Source organism: Genypterus blacodes, unplaced genomic scaffold (genome assembly GCF_046128005.1).
Source record: "Genypterus blacodes isolate CSIRO-AG114 ecotype Tasmania unplaced genomic scaffold, CSIRO-AGI_Gbla_v1 ptg000020l_1, whole genome shotgun sequence".
Lineage (NCBI taxonomy): Eukaryota > Metazoa > Chordata > Actinopteri > Ophidiiformes > Ophidiidae > Genypterus > Genypterus blacodes.
The window spans coordinates 863,509-874,674 of NW_027466833.1; the positions used below are offsets into that span (position 1 = coordinate 863,509).

At 42.7% G+C, this 11,166-nt stretch overlaps 13 non-coding genes across 13 annotated transcripts; all 13 read right to left on the minus strand.

The window, feature by feature from the left end:
* Positions 1-4,003: 4,003 nt before the first annotated feature.
* trnaf-gaa (transfer RNA phenylalanine (anticodon GAA)) lies at positions 4,004-4,076 on the minus strand. The gene has a single exon. It is a non-coding gene; the product is annotated as a tRNA-Phe (tRNA).
* A 534-nt stretch (positions 4,077-4,610) lies between these two features.
* trnaf-gaa (transfer RNA phenylalanine (anticodon GAA)) lies at positions 4,611-4,683 on the minus strand. Its single transcript has one exon. It is a non-coding gene; the product is annotated as a tRNA-Phe (tRNA).
* Positions 4,684-4,808: 125 nt separating this feature from the next.
* Positions 4,809-4,881, minus strand: trnaf-gaa (transfer RNA phenylalanine (anticodon GAA)). Its single transcript has one exon. It is a non-coding gene; the product is annotated as a tRNA-Phe (tRNA).
* Positions 4,882-5,415: 534 nt separating this feature from the next.
* On the minus strand, positions 5,416-5,488 carry trnaf-gaa (transfer RNA phenylalanine (anticodon GAA)). The gene has a single exon. It is a non-coding gene; the product is annotated as a tRNA-Phe (tRNA).
* A 534-nt stretch (positions 5,489-6,022) lies between these two features.
* Positions 6,023-6,095, minus strand: trnaf-gaa (transfer RNA phenylalanine (anticodon GAA)). The gene has a single exon. It is a non-coding gene; the product is annotated as a tRNA-Phe (tRNA).
* Positions 6,096-6,826: 731 nt separating this feature from the next.
* On the minus strand, positions 6,827-6,899 carry trnaf-gaa (transfer RNA phenylalanine (anticodon GAA)). Its single transcript has one exon. It is a non-coding gene; the product is annotated as a tRNA-Phe (tRNA).
* Positions 6,900-7,432: 533 nt separating this feature from the next.
* trnaf-gaa (transfer RNA phenylalanine (anticodon GAA)) lies at positions 7,433-7,506 on the minus strand. Its single transcript has one exon. It is a non-coding gene; the product is annotated as a tRNA-Phe (tRNA).
* A 535-nt stretch (positions 7,507-8,041) lies between these two features.
* On the minus strand, positions 8,042-8,114 carry trnaf-gaa (transfer RNA phenylalanine (anticodon GAA)). The gene has a single exon. It is a non-coding gene; the product is annotated as a tRNA-Phe (tRNA).
* A 125-nt stretch (positions 8,115-8,239) lies between these two features.
* On the minus strand, positions 8,240-8,312 carry trnaf-gaa (transfer RNA phenylalanine (anticodon GAA)). The gene has a single exon. It is a non-coding gene; the product is annotated as a tRNA-Phe (tRNA).
* Positions 8,313-8,847: 535 nt separating this feature from the next.
* Positions 8,848-8,920, minus strand: trnaf-gaa (transfer RNA phenylalanine (anticodon GAA)). Its single transcript has one exon. It is a non-coding gene; the product is annotated as a tRNA-Phe (tRNA).
* A 125-nt stretch (positions 8,921-9,045) lies between these two features.
* trnaf-gaa (transfer RNA phenylalanine (anticodon GAA)) lies at positions 9,046-9,118 on the minus strand. Its single transcript has one exon. It is a non-coding gene; the product is annotated as a tRNA-Phe (tRNA).
* Positions 9,119-9,512: 394 nt separating this feature from the next.
* Positions 9,513-9,585, minus strand: trnaf-gaa (transfer RNA phenylalanine (anticodon GAA)). Its single transcript has one exon. It is a non-coding gene; the product is annotated as a tRNA-Phe (tRNA).
* A 125-nt stretch (positions 9,586-9,710) lies between these two features.
* Positions 9,711-9,783, minus strand: trnaf-gaa (transfer RNA phenylalanine (anticodon GAA)). Its single transcript has one exon. It is a non-coding gene; the product is annotated as a tRNA-Phe (tRNA).
* Between the last annotated feature and the right edge of the window lie 1,383 nt (positions 9,784-11,166).

The window sequence follows — 11,166 nt, forward strand, 5'->3', positions numbered from 1 at the left end:
AGAGGCTGTTAATGCACAGCCGGCCCCGGCACATTGTAGCCAGAGTGCAGTGTTTATTTGCATAGCCAAAAATCACATACATGTGTCTCAAAGGGCTCTGCAGGCTCACAATAGCTACAGTTCCTCACCCTGCAGCCAAAGCTGCTCAGGACAAAGAGAGGAGAGGAAAATCCCCATAAAGCTCAATCAATCTGCAGGGGCAAAGTGGAGCTCCAGGCCTCCACATGTGACGCTTCTTTACACAGATAACACAACTTTGGGGTCCTAAAGGTCACGGAATCCTCCAGTCTGTACTAAATGCACGTTTCCTGCTCTTGATGTGTTTGATGCGGTTCCTTACTTCATCTCCGACCCCACACGTGTCACAATCCAGGCTTTTCCCATGGACGTGAATGAAAAACATTCAGATGACTTGAAAAGAAATTTGAGATTATTTGCCCACAATTGATCCTTTGTCTTCCAGAGCTGCGCCTTTTTTTTTAGGGAGGTCTCTTGTCTCCTGAAGCCCCTCTGGGTGCTGTTGTTTCATCTGACACAATCTAAACCCTGATAGACATGACTAGACACTATTAAAGAAGTGGAGTCATGTTTAATATCACAATGATCTTTGGGCTTTGAGGGGTCTTTACAAATGAGCGTAACTTAACCATTTAAAGCTCATTTCTCTGTCTTAACCTTGCATTTGACTCCCCTTCTTGCTGGATGGTGTGTTTCTGTCGTGCCTGTAACTGATTAAGAAGTCATTTTCCCCCCAGACTGAGCGAGCTGGAGGAGACAGAGGAGAGAGGGCCTGCCTTTAAGGGGGCAGCCATGCGTGGAGGGCTGCGTTGTGCCTCTGAGACAATAGGTGCAGATGGCTGGCCCACTGCAGATGTGGCCCGGCCTGTAACGGACGCCTGTGAGAGAGAACACCCTCCCATGGAGTCTATTTCAGCTGCCTGGCAAGGCCTGACATGCACAGACGGCCCTGAGCTGCACACTGAGACACACATTGTTAGCAGTTTATTAGGTGCTCACAATTTGATCTAAACAGCGGCCCTGCTATGCTTTTTGTTTGTGTAATGCTTTTAATTCATGTTCTTGAGGTGATGATGAAGCTTTGTGTTGATTTCTGAGGGTGATTTTGTGAAGATGTGCTTTATCTTGAAAGGCGTTTCACCTCCAATTTGATCACATGCATTACTTTAATGATTAAATTCATTCATTTCCCGTTATTTGAGAATATAAGCCAGAAACATCTCAGTTTATTTGTCAAGGATATCATAATAACCTCACAGACTCGTCTCCATTGTGGCGATGATATTAACAGCAGCAACGTTACCTAGAACCCTGACATTGGCAGCTTCGACTAAATCAATGCTCACTACTCAAGAAGAATATACATGCGGATGTTCGTCTAAGAGAGTGTCACACGTTTGTCTCCTCGTATGCAGCTGGCACTTTATCAAGGAGCAGAATGAATATAGCAGTCAAACACCGTCTTCTTGTGCTGTTTCATGTGCTTTTAAAGATGGATGTGTGTGGGTAATAGATGTAGACGTGGGGAGAGTTCATTGGGGGATGGAAGCTGACAGCCTTTCAGCAGGTAAATGCTCATCTGTGCTGCACACTGAGAGCAGCAGCATGGAAAGCTGACCCACTGTAGGTTGGTGTAGAATGTGACCCCAACTGGAGTAATCTGAAAAGCCTGAGGATTAAACCAGCGGCTCGGCTGTCACAGAGGAGGCAAAGTCACACGGTTTGTATGTGTGTGTTTATGAAAGAATGTGACAAACATGTCACACTGGTCTCACACACACCGGGGAGTCTGTCTGCCTGCCTGCCTGCCTGTCTGCCTGTCTCTCTGTCTGTGTATCCATCCATCTATCTGTTTCTCTATCTCCTCGTTCTGATCTTGTGTAGGATGTCGGCCTCATGTGAAGCACGCTGCCCTGTTGTTTTAAAACAATGGCTGCCCTTTGCCCGGAGGTCACGGCAGAAGGACACTCCTGCAGCCCCGAGTGTGTCACCTGCTCCGCCCTCTCATTAGGGCTGTCAGGGCATGGAAGAGCTCAGCCCTAAGCTTTGTCATCCTCACATTATACCAGATTGTTCAGATAACAAGGTTGCAGCTGCTGCACGCCCACTTCTTTTTAACTTCATGCTGAAATATTTGCAGAAGTTTGGAGAGACATTTTTAGTTTCAGGTTGCTTGTGAGCAGAGGAGTTTCATTTCTCTGGAGTTTAGTTTGCCATTTTTCATTTCCGCCTCATCATTGTGTCTCTGTTTAACTGTAACTGTCTGAGGTCATTTATACCGCTTTAACATTTAATTCGATTTTTGTTTCTCACACACAAGGCTGCTCTAAAATGTCTAGAACCAGTTTTCTTTAGGGGATTGTTTTCTGTATTAAGTTATACTGCAGTGTGTTGGTATATGATTAAAACATTTTCAATCAAGAATAATAAACTATATATTTCTGGTTTAATCATTTATAACCCAGATTTTATTGCATTTTCCAGATTTCGTTAAGCATTTTCAAAAATTCTAATAAATATTAACCGTATTATCATAACTCCACAAAACAACAAACTATTCTTTGAGACATATTCAGATACATGCTTATGTCTTATGTTTCTTTATCTCAACAAAGTCCAGAGACATTTCTAAGACATTTTTTAATCCCATTTGTAACTCCTTCATCATAAACAAGGCCTGAAAATGTTTGTTGTCTTCAGAACTTCAAAGATGACTTTAGACTGGACACCCTAACACTCTTTGAGCTTATCTTCTTTTCCTTATGGGATGGGGGTTGTAGGTGCAGATCCCATCATTCCCCTAACATGAACACCTGTTGGAGACACCAAATCCCCTCTTTGTCTCCCTGACCCCTCTCAGTGGATTACCATGACAACACCCATTCATATCATGGCAGAAGACTGATTATACAGCTACACACAGCCAATTAATACTGAAGAGAGGGCATTATTTTACCCTTTCTAAAGCCAAATTCAACACTTTACAGCTTTGATAAGTTGAATATTTACATAGAGCATTGGTCTCCAACCTTTTTGTCTCTGAGAGCTAGTTTGACAAAATAAAAGTGTCCGAGAGCTCCTCATGTTTACGATTATTAGTAACATTTATCCACATGGCTGATTCTCCACCAAAACCAGCTGAATAAGGGTCTTTTGTGTGAACATTTACAAAATGTTGATATCCAATTCTTCAATTGAGCAACATGAGCATGTTTTTTTCTGTATACATTTTCAGTGTCAAGCTCACACTAATAGATTCACATCATATACACCTCGTAGAAAACAAAACAATGTTATTACTTTCTTGATATTATTAGTTACTTATTTTACTATTTTACCAATAATATACCTTTCATATTTCACATTTTATGCCTATCCACATGTCACTGTCACAATTTGTGAGTGTGAGGTAGTAGTCGAGTGGGTAGAGCTTCCGCTTAAGAACCGGAGGGTTGCCGGTTCGAGTCCCTGCCGAGGTGCCCCTGAGCAAGGCACCGAACCCTCAATTGCTCCCCCCTCTGCGAAGGGTGGTAATATAATGTAATGTAAGTCGCTTTGGATAAAAGCGTCTGCCAAATGATCGTAATGTAATGTAATGTAATGTAATTTCTCTTCACGTTCCCTGTGATTCAGGGAATTCCCTGTAGTTCCCATATCATCTGTACTTCACATGCATTTAGTCTGTTCTGATGTTAATGAGATGACAGAGAGTGTGGTACTGTTTTCATGAGGAATTAAAATAGTTCTGGAATGTTCTTGCAGTGAAGCACGTTCTCTGTCGTACAGTTTTGGAATGTTTTTTCAGAGTGTTTACCTGTTTGGAAGAACATTCACTGGATTGAGAGCCTGGGTGGAGCTTCTTTTTTCTTCCAACTGAATTGTTGGATGCACAGTTCTCATGTCTGTGATGGTTTTTTGTGAACCCTGCTCAATGAGGCCAACCTATCATTCATAGCTTTTTCCTAGTCCAAGACATGGTCGTTCATGCCGAAACCCGGGATCGAACCAGGGACCTTTAGATCTTCAGTCTAACGCTCTCCCAACTGAGCTATTTCGGCATACATTTCAGTTATCATGTTTTCGTTCTAGCGTTCTAGTTATTTCCTAGTCCAAGTTATGGTCTTTTCCCAAAAATGCCCAATTGGGTCCACTGACATTTTTCTCGAATTTGACCAAGATTTTAATTTGCCCCAAACTTGCCGCATTGGACCCCTGTGCCCCCAGGAGTCTGTGTGTGAAATGGTAGCCTTCCGGCTCCTTCCTTGGCCAAGATATGGGCTGTCCAAAATATGGCATATTTGATAAGGGTCCCCCCTTACGTTTTTTGAAAAAGTGACAAGAATTTTAAATTGCCCGAAACTTGCAGCAAATGATCCTAGTGCCATCTAGATTATGTGTTTGAAATTCTAGAACTCTAGCTTTTTCCTAGTCCAGGATATAGGCTTTTCCCAAAAATGCCCAACAGGGACCATGGCCTTGTCCTTTGTTTTCATTCTAGCGTTCTAGTTATTTCCTAGTCAACGATATTGGCTTTTCCCAAAAATGCCCAATTGGGTCCATCACCGTGTGATTTGGGTAACATGTGCAGTTTATGCCGAAACCCGGGATCGAACCAGGGACCTTTAGATCTTCAGTCTAACGCTCTCCCAACTGAGCTATTTCGGCATACATTTTAGTGATCATGTTTTCATTCTAGCGTTCTAGTTATTTCCTAGTCCACGATATGGGCTTTTCCCAAAAATGCCCAATTGGGTCCATCACCATGTGATTTGGGTAACATGTGTAGTTTATGCCGAAACCCGGGATCGAACCAGGGACCTTTAGATCTTCAGTCTAACGCTCTCCCAACTGAGCTATTTCAGCATACATTTCAGTTATCATGTTTTCATTCTAGCGTTCTAGTTATTTCCTAGTCCAAGATATGGTCTTTTCCCAAAAATGCCCAATTGGGTCCACTGACATTTTTCTCGAATTTGACCAAGATTTTAATTTGCCCCAAACTTGCCGCATTGGACCCCTGTGCCCCCAGGAGTCTGTGTGTGAAATGGTAGCCTTCCGGCTCCTTCCTTGGCCAAGATATGGGCTGTCCAAAATATGGCATATTTGATAAGGGTCCCCCCTTACGTTTTTTGAAAAAGTGACAAGAATTTTAAATTGCCCAAAACTTGCAGCAAATGATCCTAGTGCCATCTAGATTATGTGTTTGAAATTCTAGAACTCTAGCGTTTTCCTAGTCCAGGATATAGGCTTTTCCCAAAAATGCCCAACAGGGACCATGGCCTTGTCCTTTGTTTTCATTCTAGCGTTCTAGTTATTTCCTAGTCAACGATATTGGCTTTTCCCAAAAATGCCCAATTGGGTCCATCACCGTGTGATTTGGGTAACATGTGTAGTTTATGCCGAAACCCGGGATCGAACCAGGGACCTTTAGATCTTCAGTCTAACGCTCTCCCAACTGAGCTATTTCGGCATACATTTTAGTTATCATGTTTTCGTTCTAGCGTTCTAGTTATTTCCTAGTCCAAGATATGGTCTTTTCCCAAAAATGCCCAATTGGGTCCACTGACATTTTTCTCGAATTTGACCAAGATTTTAATTTGCCCCAAACTTGCCGCATTGGACCCCTGTGCCCCCAGGAGTCTGTGTGTGAAATGGTAGCCTTCCGGCTCCTTCCTTGGCCAAGATATGGGCTGTCCAAAATATGGCATATTTGATAAGGGTCCCCCCTTACGTTTTTTGAAAAAGTGACAAGAATTTTAAATTGCCCGAAACTTGCAGCAAATGATCCTAGTGCCATCTAGATTATGTGTTTGAAATTCTAGAACTCTAGCTTTTTCCTAGTCCAGGATATAGGCTTTTCCCAAAAATGCCCAACAGGGACCATGGCCTTGTCCTTTGTTTTCATTCTAGCGTTCTAGTTATTTCCTAGTCAACGATATTGGCTTTTCCCAAAAATGCCCAATTGGGTCCATCACCGTGTGATTTGGGTAACATGTGCAGTTTATGCCGAAACCCGGGATCGAACCAGGGACCTTTAGATCTTCAGTCTAACGCTCTCCCAACTGAGCTATTTCGGCATACATTTTAGTGATCATGTTTTCATTCTAGCGTTCTAGTTATTTCCTAGTCCACGATATGGGCTTTTCCCAAAAATGCCCAATTGGGTCCATCACCATGTGATTTGGGTAACATGTGTAGTTTATGCCGAAACCCGGCACGAACCAGGGACCTTTAGATCTTCAGTCTAACGCTCTCCCAACTGAGCTATTTCAGCATACATTTCAGTTATCATGTTTTCATTCTAGCGTTCTAGTTATTTCCTAGTCCAAGATATGGTCTTTTCCCAAAAATGCCCAATTGGGTCCACTGACATTTTTCTCGAATTTGACCAAGATTTTAATTTGCCCCAAACTTGCCGCATTGGACCCCTGTGCCCCCAGGAGTCTGTGTGTGAAATGGTAGCCTTCCGGCTCCTTCCTTGGCCAAGATATGGGCTGTCCAAAATATGGCATATTTGATAAGGGTCCCCCCTTACGTTTTTTGAAAAAGTGACAAGAATTTTAAATTGCCCAAAACTTGCAGCAAATGATCCTAGTGCCATCTAGATTATGTGTTTGAAATTCTAGAACTCTAGCGTTTTCCTAGTCCAGGATATAGGCTTTTCCCAAAAATGCCCAACAGGGACCATGGCCTTGTCCTTTGTTTTCATTCTAGCGTTCTAGTTATTTCCTAGTCAACGATATTGGCTTTTCCCAAAAATGCCCAATTGGGTCCATCACCGTGTGATTTGGGTAACATGTGTAGTTTATGCCGAAACCCGGGATCGAACCAGGGACCTTTAGATCTTCAGTCTAACGCTCTCCCAACTGAGCTATTTCGGCATACATTTTAGTTATCATGTTTTCGTTCTAGCGTTCTAGTTATTTCCTAGTCCAAGATATGGTCTTTTCCCAAAAATGCCCAATTGGGTCCACTGACATTTTTCTCGAATTTGACCAAGATTTTAATTTGCCCCAAACTTGCCGCATTGGACCCCTGTGCCCCCAGGAGTCTGTGTGTGAAATGGTAGCCTTCCGGCTCCTTCCTTGGCCAAGATATGGGCTGTCCAAAATATGGCATATTTGATAAGGGTCCCCCCTTACGTTTTTTGAAAAAGTGACAAGAATTTTAAATTGCCCGAAACTTGCAGCAAATGATCCTAGTGCCATCTAGATTATGTGTTTGAAATTCTAGAACTCTAGCGTTTTCCTAGTCCAGGATATAGGCTTTTCCCAAAAATGCCCAACAGGGACCATGGCCTTGTCCTTTGTTTTCATTCTAGCGTTCTAGTTATTTCCTAGTCAACGATATTGGCTTTTCCCAAAAATGCCCAATTGGGTCCATCACCGTGTGATTTGGGTAACATGTGTAGTTTATGCCGAAACCCGGGATCGAACCAGGGACCTTTAGATCTTCAGTCTAACGCTCTCCCAACTGAGCTATTTCGCAATACATTTTAGTTATCATGTTTTCATTCTAGCGTTCTAGTTATTTCCTAGTCCAAGATATGGTCTTTTCCCAAAAATGCCCAATTGGGTCCACTGACATTTTTCTCGAATTTGACCAAGATTTTAATTTGCCCCAAACTTGCCGCATTGGACCCCGGTGCCCCCAGGAGTCTGTGTGTGAAATGGTAGCCTTCCGGCTCTTTCCTTGGCCAAGATATGGGCTGTCCAAAATATGGCATATTTGATAAGGGTCCCCCCTTACGTTTTTCGAAAAAAGTGACCAAAATTTTAAATTGCCCGAAACTTGCAGCAAATGATCCTAGTGCCATCTAGATTATGTGTTTGAAATTCTAGAACTCTAGCTTTTTCCTAGTCCAGGATATAGGCTTTTCCCAAAAATGCCCAACAGGGACCATGGCCTTGTCCTTTGTTTTCATTCTAGCGTTCTAGTTATTTCCTAGTCAACGATATTGGCTTTTCCCAAAAATGCCCAATTGGGTCCATCACCATGTGATTTGGGTAACATGTGTAGTTTATGCCGAAACCCGGGATCGAACCAGGGACCTTTAGATCTTCAGTCTAACGCTCTCCCAACTGAGCTATTTCGGCATACATTTCAGTGATCATGTTTTCATTCTAGCGTTCTAGTTATTTCCTAGTCCACGATATGGGCTTTTCCCAAAAATGCCCAATTGGGTCCATCACCATGTGATTTGGGTAACATGTGTAGTATATGCCGAAACCCGGGATCGAACCAGGGACCTTTAGATCTTCAGTCTAACGCTCTCCCAACTGAGCTATTTTGGCATACATTTTAGTTATCATGTTATCATTCTAGCGTTCTAGTTATTTCCTAGTCCAAGATATGGTCTTTTCCCAAAAATGCCCAATTGGGTCCACTGACATTTTTCTCGAATTTGACCAAGATTTTAATTTGCCCCAAACTTGCCGCATTGGACCCCGGTGCCCCCAGGAGTCTGTGTGTGAAATGGTAGCCTTCCGGCTCTTTCCTTGGCCAAGATATGGGCTGTCCAAAATATGGCATATTTGATAAGGGTCCCCCCTTACGTTTTTCGAAAAAAGTGACCAAAATTTTAAATTGCCCGAAACTTGCAGCAAATGATCCTAGTGCCATCTAGATTATGTGTTTGAAATTCTAGAACTCTAGCTTTTTCCTAGTCCAGGATATAGGCTTTTCCCAAAAATGCCCAACAGGGACCATGGCCTTGTCCTTTGTTTTCATTCTAGCGTTCTAGTTATTTCCTAGTCAACGATATTGGCTTTTCCCAAAAATGCCCAATTGGGTCCATCACCATGTGATTTGGGTAACATGTGTAGTTTATGCCGAAACCCGGGATCGAACCAGGGACCTTTAGATCTTCAGTCTAACGCTCTCCCAACTGAGCTATTTCGGCATACATTTCAGTGATCATGTTTTCATTCTAGCGTTCTAGTTATTTCCTAGTCCACGATATGGGCTTTTCCCAAAAATGCCCAATTGGGTCCATCACCATGTGATTTGGGTAACATGTGTAGTATATGCCGAAACCCGGGATCGAACCAGGGACCTTTAGATCTTCAGTCTAACGCTCTCCCAACTGAGCTATTTTGGCATACATTTTAGTTATCATGTTATCATTCTAGCGTTCTAGTTATTTCCTAGTCCAAGATATGGTCTTTTCCCAAAAATGCCCAATTGGGTCCACTGACATTTTTCTCGAATTTGACCAAGATTTTAATTTGCCCCAAACTTGCCGCATTGGACCCCTGTGCCCCCAGGAGTCTGTGTGTGAAATGCCCCCAGGAGTCTGTGTGTGAAATGGTAGCCTTCCGGCTCCTTCCTTGGCCAAGATATGGGCTCTCCCAACTGAGCTATTTCGGCATACATTTCAGTTATCATGTTTTCATTCTAGCGTTCTAGTTATTTCCTAGTCCACGATATGGGCTTTTCCCAAAAATGCCCAATTGGGCCCATCACCATGTGATTTGGGAAACATGTGTAGTTTATGCCGAAACCCGGGATCGAACCAGGGCCCTTTAGATCTTCAGTCTAACGCTCTCCCAACTGAGCTATTTCGGCATACATTTCAGTGATCATGTTTTCATTCTAGCGTTCTAGTTATTTCCTAGTCCACGATATGGGCTTTTCCCAAAAACGCCCAATTGGGCCCATCACCATGTGATTTGGGTAACATGTGTAGTATATGCCGAAACCCGGGATCGAACCAGGGACCTTTAGATCTTCAGTCTAACGCTCTCCCAACTGAGCTATTTCGGCATACATTTTAGTTATCATGTTTTCATTCTAGCGTTCTAGTTATTTCCTAGTCCAAGATATGGTCTTTTCCCAAAAATGCCCAATTGGGTCCACTGACATTTTTCTCGAATTTGACCAAGATTTTAATTTGCCCCAAACTTGCCGCATTGGACCCCTGTGCCCCCAGGAGTCTGTGTGTGAAATGGTAGCCTTCCGGCTCCTTCCTTGGCCAAGATATGGGCTGTCCAAAATATGGAATATTTGATAAGGGTCCCCCCTTACGTTTTTCGAAAAAGTGACCAAAATTTAAATTGCCCCAAACTTGCAGCAAATGGTCCTAGTGCCATCTAGATTATGTGTTTGAAATTCTAGAACTCTAGCTTTTTCCTAGTCAAATAAGGGCTTTTCCCAAAAATGCCCAACAGGGACCATCACCATGTCCTTTGGGTAACGTGTAGTTTATGCCGAAACCTGGCATTTAGCCTTCTGGCTCCTTCCTTGCCCAAGATATCTGAGAGATATCAGAATAGAAAATAGAGGAAAAGAAGGTGAAGAAAAAGAACGAGAGAATACAATGTGCAAAAGGTTTTCTCTTTGCGTTCTGTCGTTCTTTTTCTTCACCTCTTTTTCTCATTCTGTGATTTGTTATTCTGTAGATTCAGCTTTAGCATATTTGCAGTGGCGGGCCGTGCATTTCACACCTAGGCCTTCAGTGATGTCGATTTTTTTAAATGCTCCTCTGGATGAATTGGGAAAATTCCCACACACTCCAAAATCTTGTAGGAAGCCTTCACAAGAGGGTGGAAGCTGTAACGGGGACCAACTCCAGATGAATGCCCTTTAAGAATGGGAGGTTATATAAGCTCCTGTAGGTGTAGTGTGTAGGTGGCCTGTATAGTCAGAGTACATTCAGCTACAGAGACTATGCAAACATCGGGCCTTTACACTTCAGACACTTCAGCATTTGGCAAAACATTTTCAGCAATTCCAATCACGGCACATTTTCTTCAAGAAATAATAGCCTAGTTTTTATTTCTTATCTTCTTGCCAACACTCATTACAACAGCAACCTGCTGCTGTTTCCCCACACACTTATCACTCAGATGATCCTCACACACTGGCACACGGCACTTTAATCAAACACTTTAAAACCTTGAAAACACACTCACAATAAGCGACTCCATGTTAGGGACATGCTCATTTCCCCACTGGAAGCTTTGGAAAAGGTTTGGTATTAATGTTGATGTCATGCATGAAGAGAAAACTAAATATGTTAAGTGATTTTGCTAATGTCAGAAAGAAATTAGCAGGAGAATTAAAAGCTTTAGCTTTAAGTTTAAATGTTCAATATTGAACATTTAAACAGCTCTCCTCTCTCTGAAGCGTGGCCACGTCAAATGTTTT